Here is an 11,866-nt window from a genome sequence, read left to right on the forward strand (position 1 = left end):
TGCTCCTGGCAACACCACTCTATTCCCGAGAGAATGTTGAGCACCAAAGACACTCCACCTGGAGCCTTTCTTTTTGGCAGAACTGGCCTTTGGGCAAAGAAATGCCCATACCTCAACCACTGACAGAGATACAGAGCGTGCATCAATGGATAAAACAGGACTGTCATATCCTGCCAAGACAGGGTAAGATAGTTTTGAAAAGTTCCTTGCCTTTAATAATGGTATGTCAGTTATGTTAGGCCTTAGCCAAAATTGGTTGACTCAACATTGCAAATGAGACTTTGGGTGATTGCCCAGGTAGTCAGTTGTCTCTGTCAATTGTTGCACATTTTGGATACATCTTGTTTGTTAAGTAATATTTATTCCCTTCTCAGATCTTTGACGGAGTTGAAGATTATATAATTGTAGTTACTCTCTACATTATTTAGACTCCTTGAGATAGAATGTTTAGCAAAACTTTTGTTCTCAATATTGTTTGTTATATTTATTATTTGTTATTATTGTATATAGTTGTATTTGGTTTAGTTCTGTCTTATTTAGACAAAAGGGGGAGATGTAGGGATAAGTCCCGCCCCTTAGGGTGCATGTTCGCCTCAGGCTAATGTTTACCTATAAATCTAGTGAGTGTGTTTGCAGCACTTGCTTCTGCTTTCCTGGTCTCCGCTGAATGGTGGTTCTGTAAGTCTATTTCTCCATTAAAGCTGTATATATTTTTACAATCTGTCTGCATTCATTTACGCCGTTACAGTTTGGTTTTCTTCCTTCTTTCCTTCCTTCCTTCCTTCCTTCCTTTCCTTTCTTCCTTTCTCCTCCTCCTCCTCCTCCTCCTCCTCCTCCTCCTCCTCCTCCTCCTCTTCTTCTTCTTCTTCTTCTTCTTCTTCTTCTTCTTCTTCTTCTGTTGTCTGAGACAGAGTCTTATATAGCTTGAACTCCCAATCCTCCTGCCTTTCCCTGCTACCATGCCCAATCAGCAGAGCTGTTCTAGAACTGAGGGAGCTGAACACTATCCCAATGTGCTAGTATTAAGGACTTCCTGAGACCTTAGATTTCACTGTTCTAAAAGGCAAGCCAGGCATAAACTTGGAAATCTGATCACCCCAGAGGAGCCAGAAGAAGCAAGAAGCCATGTTTTTCATGGTGGTGTTTATAGTTAGTAGGAACTGTTAAGTAATGATGCCTAGAAAATATATGGAAGTCTAATTTAAAAGGGATAAAGGTCGAAAGTGCCCTCAGAATTTAACGCTGGAGAGGAGAAAATGGATTTGCCATCCATGAAAGATAGCTGTTGGCGATATCCATAAATAACATTCATTTAGTAATTGCTGTATGTAACATGTAGTACTAGCTAAAGAAGTCAAAGGGAAAACCCATATTAAGGAAAGACTGGAAATTTTGTTTATCAATATTCTCATCATCTTACCACACCACACCCTCAAACAGTTTCCTTTACTGGTTTCCCTATTTACATCAGTGAAAATGGTTTTCCAGATTTCCTAGGCTCCATTCTTATTTCTCCCCTTACATTCCTTATCCAATCACCAAGATCTACTACAGTGCCTGTGAGATACATCTATTCAAATCACAATTCTACTACAAACATTTATCACCCCTGGCTTTTTTGAGCATGCATCAAAGCTGCCCTAACTCCTATCTAGCTATCTTCCTGATCTCTCAACATAAAGCCTTCACTTCATCTAGCCTCCCCTTGTGTCGACCTTCCCTTGAGGCCCAGCTCATTATGCAAACTACACACATCTGCCAAGAAAGTCACATGCCCTGGGCCATCATCCTCTCTCTGATTGAAACCTGCTCAAACTCCAATGCCCCATCCAGTCTTCTGTCCTACAAAACAAAAGCAAAACAAAACAACAACAACAACAAAAACCCACTCCATTCTGCCAGTTCCCTGTGATGGCTCCTACTTCTGAACTCTGTAGCACTTTAGAAATCCTTTACACTCTCCCAATGAGACTATGAGACCCTGAGAGGTAAGGCTCTGGCCTTGCACACCCTCAGGGTGTAGAAGGTAGAAGATGCCTTTGTTCCCTTTGGTACCTAGCTATACAATTATAATAGTCTTATCCTTATCCAGATTCTTCTGTTTTTATTGCTAAGCTATCTTGGAAGAGCATTCTTGGCATTTCTTTTTTTGCCATTTATTTATTCACTCAGCAAATATTTAACAAGCATCTATTAAATGTCAAATGCTATCCTAGATGCTAGAGATTTAACCATGAACAAATCAAGCAAAGTTCCTGTCTCCGTGGAGCCTGTATTCTTATTGGAGAAGATGGGAAATAAATGTGTAGATACATCCTGTATCAATGAATGCTATAAAGGAAGAGTGAAGCAGGCTAAGGGGACAAAGTATGGTGTGGTTTTGCTGCTGTATAAAGGGAAGGTAGTTGATTAAACTGAAAAACCATGGCATCTTCAGCAATAGGATAGTACCCTCAAATTCTGGCAGGCAACAAAGAGCAAAAGCATGAGCACCTGAGCATGTGTATGTGTTGTGTGCGTCTGTGTATTATCAGTCACATATATGTGTGCTGTACATGTGTGTGGAGATAAAAGTTTGACAGCAGGCATCTTTCTTGATCATTCTCCATCGTGTAAGTTAAAGTAGGGTCTCTCTCTCTCTCTCTCTCACACACACACACTTGAACCTTGTGGGTTCAGCTAATCTATCTTGCCAGCTGGTCCCAGGGATTCCGTGTCTCTGCCTCGTAAGGACTGAGATTACAAGCAGGTTGCTATTTATGTGCATGTTCGTGATCCAAACTTTAGTTCCTCAAACTTTCACTGAGCCATCTCCCTAGCCACAACTTGCTGTTTCTTAAACAGAGACCTGTCTCTGGACATCTGTACTGAACATTCCCAATTCGTGGAACACTCTGATCCCAGAGCCATGAAAGCATGACTTGCTCTTCATTTTCTTACAGATCTGCCCCGCTGTTTTACATTGCATTTTGATCTTAACTACATCTCCATCGTCCCCTCAGCTCCTCCCTCCCACTTCCACCTTAATACCCTTCTCTCAAATTTCTGTCTTCTTCATTTATTATGTATTTATGCCCCCCCCCACGCTTTTGCCTTGGGCTGGAAATCTACTGGAAATGCTCTCTGCATGGTATCCATCTCCTGCAGTGTCTGTCTCCAAGGCCCAGCTCAACTGTGAGCCAGTTATCTGTGTGTACTTTCCTCTGACAATCTGTTTTCTATCCCCAGGCCTTAGAGTAATCAAAATTATTTCTTCCTCACCCCATCCTGACGCCAATCACTCACACCTTCTTTATGACATTAAGCACTTTGTATTTTGTTTATTCAACTTATATCTGTTTTAAATAATAAAGTTTTTTTTCTGGCCACAGAACTCAAAAAAATCAAACTGGTGCTGACCTGGAAGTCTCTTCTGGGTGGCCAACTCTCATAGTGTTGGAAGATCTTGTGCAAGTTGCCAGAGAAGAAGGGTTATCAACAGTACTACCCAGCTATAAATCCTACAAACTACGATGATTGGCTCAGAAAGATATGCTCAGTGGTGCAATAGTGGCACTAATGCCTTGGGAGAAACAAACAGATGCCTGATTGGACTGAAGACCTGCTCAAAAGAAGGGAACTATGCTTGGCATGGAAAACCTAGCTAAGACGTCATGGCTAGAGGTCACAGACTCTAGTGGAGAACCTACTACTACCATTTGCTAAATTAATAACTGTCTTCTAAATAGTTATCCTCATACCCAAGGATTAGTGCAGCTCTCATCCCTTATCAAAGCAGCTTTTTTTTTTTTCAGAAGATGGCGGTTGAAGTGCAGATAATAAGGGACTGTCAAGTGCCCACCCTCAAACACACCCAAGGCTTAAGGAACATCTCACCCCTATTTGAGGAGATTTGTGAGCCCACCTTCCCTTCAATGCTGGAATGTTGACCAATGTGTATTGTGCAGGTCTTAGGAAGGCAACCATAGCTATTCAGCAGCATCCCTGTCAAGTCCAGTAAACACAATATTGTAGCAACCTTGCTGTTCTTCTGACTCTTACAATCTTCCCATCACCTCTTCTGACATAGTCTCTAAACCTCTTTGTCAACTTAACACAAATCTAGATATATCTGGCAATAGGGAATCTCAACTGAAGAACCGACTCCATCAGACTATCCTGTGGACATGTCTGTGAGGCATTTTCTTGAACACTGGTGGATGTGGGAGGGCCCAGCCCACTGTGAATAGTGCCACCCTTGGGCAGCTTGGTCCTGCGTTATGTAAGAAAGCAGCTGAGCTTTCTCATCTGCTCCTGCTACCATCTCCACATCACAAACCAACAACTCAATGAGCTGGATTTATTCCTGATATTTATGCTTGATAAGTATAGCTGTGATAGAGACCATCACAGAAAACCACAACTGGTCAAAATACAGAGAACGTGCTAAAGGAACATCAAGGAGAAGGTAAACAACAATTGTAAAAGCTGGGGGAAGTCTGCTAGGATATTGTATCTCTGACGAATTACAGGCAAGAGGAAAGCTATACCTATGATACCACAACAGTATGACTGCCTAATCAAGACCCAAAGAAAGACAACACCAAAACACATGTTAACACAAAAGGGGAATAGCTCATAGTGCCTGGCACCTAGACTTAAAAAAATCAAGCAACTAATGAATTCTGAGAGAGAGAGAGAAAGAGAGAGAGAGAGAGAGAGAGAGAGAGAGAGAGAGAGAGAACTTGTCTTCACCAAGGATGAGCCCCCTAATGAGATATACAATGCCAAGCCTGAAATTCTGTTCATGCAAGCAACACTAAATGGACTCAACAGTCACAGAAAAAGAGAGACTATAAATAGGATAGGGATTATGGGAGGAGTTGGGCGGGGAGAGGATAAAGGATGCATTGGAAAGACAAAAGAGAAGGGGGAAATGTTGTGTTTATATTTTAACTAAGGTTTAAAAAAAAAGACAAAAACAAGCTGAGCAAGCCACAGGACTCAAACTGATAAGCAGATTTCCTCCACCGTTCCTGCCTCTGCTCTTGTGTGAGTTCCTGTCAATGACACTGTGATCAGATGTGAAAACCAAAAAATCCTTTACTCCCCAGTGCCTTTTAGTCCTGCTGTTGATCACAGCACCAGGACAATCTTCATTCATCCAGCCAATCACATTTGTTGGGTACTTGTTTTCACCCACTAATTTCAATTGACCCAAAACAAAGTTACTATCAAAAAAAGTTAATTCAACATCACAGTTCTGCCATCCTATATTTTACCTAATTTTGCACCGACGACATTAGGAATAATGCTATTTAATGAAACAAACAATAAATCAAAACGAGTGAATGTGGGCTTTGTAATGATTTCAGCCACATAAGCTGATACTTCCAGGTTCTAGGGGTCAAGCAGGTGCAGACAAGCCCTCAGGCAGAAGTGCCTAATTGCACCCCCCCCCCGTCCGTGGATGTTAACCTCCCTCCCCACATGACCCACCCACATGTGGCATGGATTATATCACCCATGTATGATTCAGCTAAGCCCTTGTGTTCATGCATGAGTCCTTTCATCTGTGTATGACGTAGCCATGTCAACTGGCTGAATGGTGAATTGAGTGGGAAAATAAAGAGAATAATAAATATGTGCTCCATCAATAGAAGCTCTTATCACTTCTTCCAGGTATACTAAGTTGGGATCCATTCATGGGCCTCAAGGAGTCTATGATGATCCTGAGTTTGTATGTGTGTGCACATACGAGCAAGTACATTTTGAAAATGAGTTGTGGTGCCTCTTAGATTCTAAAAGAGTTCTGTGGCTCAAACAAACAAACAACTAATGACCACTGCTTTAGAGTATTAATGATTGCCTGTGAATACTGTTACCCAGAGACAACCACGAGCTGTTGCTTAGCTTTCAAGAAGTTGTTGCAAGAAAACTAGCATGAGTTAAGAGAGTTAGCAATCTCATGCTTAAGAATAACATGGAGCGCACGCCTTTAATCCCAGCACTCGGGAGGCAGAGGCAGGCGGATCTCTGTGAGTTCGAGACCAGCCTGGTCTACAAGAGCTAGTTCCAGGACAGGCTCCAAAACCACAGAGAAACCCTGTCTCGAAAAACCAAAAAAAAAAAAAAAAAAAAAAAAAGAATAACATGGAGATGCTGAGTAGAGAACCTAAATTCTTAAGAAGAGGCCAAGTTATTTCCAGGGGTGACTGTGCCTTCCAAAAGACATACAGATGATATGTATTTTGTTTTCCTAAAGACATACAGATGATATGTATTTTGTTTTCTTAAAGAAAAACAGATGATATGTATTTTGTTTTCCTAAAGACATACAGATAATATGTATTTTGTTTTCCTAAAGACATACAGATCATATGTATTTTGTTTTCCTAAAGACATACAGATGGTATGTATTTTGTTTTCCTAAAGACATACAGATGGTATGTATTTTGTTTCCTTTCCACCCGGCTGCCACTGTTTACATTTACTTTTCTTCCTCTGCCCAGGTCAAAGCAGTAATTTTCCATACCTCAGTCAGCACAAATTTCAGAGCTGAATCTGCCAAAGTTGATTAAAAAGCAGAATTCCGTTCCAGGGAGAAAGAAAAGATGCTTAAAGAGGCACCATTCATCACAAATCACATTTACACCACATTCATGTGAAGTCCACACTGGCATGCAAGCCTAAAAGACAGGAAGGCCAGGCTAAAAAAAGGGGGAGGGGATAAGCAGACAGGGTTTGATAAAATATGTTACCGGGTCAATCTAAACTAGAACTCAATGAAAAAAGAATTTTAAGGACTAGCAGAAGGCTGCCCAGGGCAAGAGTTCCCAAATGACTGCCACAACTACATTGAAGCAGGTTGTTTCAAGCCACTGAGTAATGGCCACCTTCTCTTCTCCAAAAGATTGTTTGCAAGGGACACTTTTCCCCTTTTCTCTGTCACTTTCACTGTTCTCAACCCAGATTTTTCCAGGAGTGCTCTATTGCTGAGACATATCACATGATAGTATATTATACTGCAAGAATACCAGGTGAAACCCGTCCAACAGGAGACAGTCTGTGGGAAGGGAGAGGATAGGCCAAAGATCAGGAATGCCAAGTAAAACATGGCACTGGAACAGACAGGTGACAAAAATGCCATAGGACAATACTAAAACCTCAGAGACAAAGCATGGTGGTGTTGGCCTGTGTGATGGTTAATTTTGTCAATGTGATACACTTTAGAATCGTCTAGGAGGCAAGACTCTGGGCATACCTGTAAGGAGTATTTAGCTTCTTGGTCTGCGTAGATTATCTAGCTGAGGTTGGTTGAGGTGACAAGAGCCACCTTACCCATGGGTGGCACCATCTCCTGAGATGGGGCTCTGGACTGAAGAGAAAGGAGAAAGTGAGCTGAGCACCAGCATTCATCACTCTGCCTCCTGACTTTGGGTGTCATGTGGCCAGCTGCCTTAGGCTCCTGCTGTGACTCACGACTTTCCCATCACGATGGACTGTATCCCAGAACCTTGAGTTAAAAAAAGTAATCCGTCATTAAATTGTTTTTTGGTTTCCTTTTGAGAGAGGGTCTCAACTACATGGGCCAAAGTGGCCCAAAACTCACTGTATAGACCAGGCTGGCCTCAAACTCAGAAAGATCAGCCTGCCTCTGCCTCACATTAAGTTGTCTTTTGTGAGAACATTTTATCACAGAAAAAAAAGGTGACTAATGAAGCCAGTCATGGCTCAAATTGCAATGAATATACATGAAGGCTCGGAGCCATTATTTTTTTTTAAACTGGAAAGCTTTGGAGGGCTGGCCACAGGTTTTCAGAGTCATAGAATAATGACCCAGTTTTCATCCTGTGTCAGCATCTTCTTTCATTCTGGAAAGACCACACGGCCTAGTTAAAACACAGAATCTAAGGTTTAGAAGACCTGTAGCAAGTCTTGGTCCCACTACTTGCTAGCTTTGAGACTTTGGATAATTTAGCTCCAATTCTCTTGTTTGTGTTAGGATGCCAAAATTACGAAATGGTGAAAGTATCTCCTCAGGATTGTGATAATGGTTAGATGAACTGATCTCACCCCTTTCTCTCTCTCTCTCTCTCTCTCTCTCTCTCTCTCTTTCTCTCTCTCTCTCAAAAACTGATTTGTTCTTCCCTATACTTGCCCAGATCTATGTAGCCCAGGCTGCCCTCATATTTGTCAATTCATTGTTGGTCCCAAAAATCTTATTCTCTTAGGTAAAACTTGAGAATAGATATCTTGGAGTTAGAGAGGTGCTACATAAACTTCAGGCTAGAATTTTCTCTTTAGTAAAGTCTTTCTTTAAGACAATCCTTCAGTGAAACAAAAAACCCAAGAAAGAATATATATAGTTTCTCCCCTGACTCCACCTCATTCCACAAGACATTAGCTAAGAACGTTTGTACCTTATTGCCCAGTTCTACAGGGTAAGGAAGGATTTCAATATACTTGTTCCAGTGATATAAATAAACTTTTTTTTAAAAAAAATCTTTATTTTCATGTGTATGGGTATCTGCATGTATGTCTGTGCACCGTGTATATGCCTGCTGTCCATGGAAGCCAGAAGTCAGCCTTGGCTCTCCTAAAGCTGGGACCACAAATGGTTATGAGCTTCCATGTGGATGCTGTGAACCAAACTCGGATCCTTTGTGAGAGCCCCAAGTGCTCTGAGCCATTTCTTCAGTCCCAAAGATAAGTTTGAAATGAAGAAGAAAGAGAGGTCCCAGCAGAGAGCTAAATGGGTAAAGTGCTTGCCTTGCAAGCATGAGAACCTGAGCTCAGTCCCCAGAAGAAGCTACATAAAAATGTTGGGGCATGGTAGGGTGAGCTTGTAATCCTGGTACTGCTGAGGTGCCAACAGGAGGATCCGTGGGGCTAACTGGCCAGCCAGTCTGACATAATTGGTGAGCTTCAAAACAATGGGAAACCTTGTCTCAAAGGAGGTGGAAGGTTCTCCTGATAATGATGCCAAGGTTGTTTTCTAGCAGGAACACACACACACGGGGGGTGGGGAGGGTACACGCACACAAAACACAGGAACTAAGTTCTAAATATCAAGTCAAAAATTGTGTATACTCAACAGACTAGAGCTCCTCTGACCTGCATGAAAGCAGCATCTAAGATGCAGCACAGCTGGAGCAACCCAGAAGTGATGAACTGCATCTTTTCTTTTAAACACCTTTCCTACATTGTTTTTTCCATGCATAGTGCCCTCTGCTGGACGTTCTGATCACTGGTACCTTGGTGTCTTCTGCCAGCATGCTTTTGAGGATATCTTTGTATTTTGGCAGCCAAATGCTTCACTACTGAAAAGCAATATAAACAGAGCCAAATTTTTTAAATTTTCTCCTCATGTTAACCTTTAACCTCATACCTTGTTTTTCTATTGTTGCTATAATAACTAACTGCAAACTTCAGTGGCTTAAAATGACAGATTCATTTTCCTTCAGTTGTCTTTTTTTCTTGGTATCTATTAATTGGTGTGTATTTATTTTTGTATACACGTGGTGCAATGGTGTATACATGTTCATATATGTGTCCATGTGTATGTGCACGCACACATGAATGCATTCATATGTAGAGACCAGAAGTCGATATTGGGTATTGCTATCAATTCTTTTTCAGACAAAGTCTCTCCCTGAACTTGGAGATTGCCCATTTGGCTAAAAGGCTAACCAGCAAACCCCAGAGATCCTTTAACCTCTGCCTCTAATGCTGGGATTATAAGCATGATTATAACTGCTGTGCTGAGCTTTTTATTCATGGGTGCTGGAGATCCAAACTCGGGTTCTCATGTTTGTACAGCAAGTCCTTCATTGATGGACCCATCTTCCTGGCCTCTGGATCTTTCTAATTAGCAGGCAAAGCAGCAAGACTAATTGTGGCATTCTCGTAATACTTTGTTTTGCCTGATCCTTCCTCCCTCTCTTGTCCCCTTCTACTCCCTGTAGTCTTCTTTCCACTTTCATGGTTCATGTATTTTATTACCCTCTCCACCCACTTCTTTTAAAACCATTTCCTTCCATTCTTGAGGCCAGAATTCTGAAGTGAATTTCAGTGAGCTAATGTCAGTCAGAGTGCTGAGCGACATGGTGTATTCTGGAAGCTCTGAAAGAGGTTACTTGACAGCGATTCTTGGTTGACAATCTCTGCCTTGCATCACTCAACTTTGGACTCTCTTGTCAGACTGCCAATTGTTCATGCTGATCATTCATTTGATCATTGCTCACAAGGACACTTGTAATGATATTTTTGGGTGCACCTGGAAAATCTAGAATAATAAGTACATCTCAAGATCCTTAACTTATTCATATCTACAAAGTTGCATCTGCAAAGTAACTGTTTCACTATAAATGGCATGTTTCTAGACTACAGGGATTACAACATGGACATCAGTCAGACATGGTGACATGAACCTCTAATCCCAGCCTTCAACAGATAATGAGTTTGAGGCTACCCTGGGCTACATGGTGAGACCCTGTCTCAAAAAACAAGGGCTGGTGATGCTCAGTCATCCATTTGCCTAATTTATGCTAGGTTCTGGGCTCGATTTTTAGCATTACACACATAATAAGTAGGTATCAGTATGGTGGGACTTTATCTGGCCTACCAAATGGAGCTAGAGAAATTGCTCAGCAGTTAACAGTACTGGCTGCTCTTGTAGAGGTCTCAGATTCGATTCCTGGTACTTACATGGTAAATCATTACTGTGGGACAATGGTCTTTTATCCTATCACTTGTATTATTTTTACAAAACAATTACAAAATTATAAAATGCTGATTGGCCAGTAGCCAGGCGGGAAGTATAGGAAGGGTGATGGCGACCAGGCAGGAAGTAGAGGCACGGCAACAAGAATTACAAGAAGAGGGAAGTTTCAGTTTGCAGTCATCACCCAGACAGAGAGGAAACCAGACACAGATGTGACTGCCTCGCCGTAAAACGTACCAAGCCATGTGGCTAACATAGACAAGAATTATGGGCTAATATAAGTTATAAGAGTTAATAAGAAGCCTGAGATACTAGGCCAATCAGTTTATAATTAATGTAGACCTCTGTGTGATTTCTTTAGGGGCTTAACAACTGTGGGAACTGGGCAGGACAGAAACCTCAGTCAGCAACTCACAACCATATGTAACTCCATTTCTAGGGAATATGATGCCATCTTCTGGTCTCTGTGGGTAACGGGCACACAAGTGGTGTACAGACAAACATGTAGGCAAAACACCCATACACATAATTTTTTTTTAAATCAATAAAAATAAAAAAGAAGCAACAAGGTTATTTAACTAGGAGCAATGAGGACTGAATTCTTTTTTTAATATTTATTTATTTATCTATTTATTTATTTATTTATTTATTTATTAAGTTTTCTGTCTCTTCCCCGCCACCGAGGACTAAATTCTAATTCCAAATCTACCACTCCTTCCTAGCTGAGTGACCTTGGGTAGGATCCTTCACCTCTAAGCATCACCTCCTAAGCAGGCTAGCAGGGATGCTAATAGCCCCTCATTCACATGTTTTAAGCAAATGTATGAAAAGCTGCTACAGAGCAGAGTAACTAGTACAGAGAATACACTCATTAAATTATCCGGTATGGTGGGTATAGGCATGGGGAAATTGGAGGAGAAAGATACAATAATAAAGAGGAAAGGTAATACCATGTTTGTCATGGTTTGGATAGAAAAGGTTCCCCCCAGCCTTATATGTTTGAAAACTAAGTCCTTAGATGATGGTGCTATTCTGAGAAGTTGTGACATCTTTAGGAAGTGGTACTTGGTAGGGGAAGTGGGTCACTAGAGAACAGACCTTGAGTTATAGCTCAGTCTCATTTTTAGCCCTGGCCTGTCAATTTTCTAGCCCACCAAGATA

The sequence above is a fragment of the Microtus oregoni genome, unplaced genomic scaffold (genome assembly GCF_018167655.1).
Source record: "Microtus oregoni isolate MIOR12 unplaced genomic scaffold, Mior012 000063F_ref0000156, whole genome shotgun sequence".
Taxonomy (NCBI): Eukaryota; Metazoa; Chordata; class Mammalia; order Rodentia; family Cricetidae; genus Microtus; species Microtus oregoni.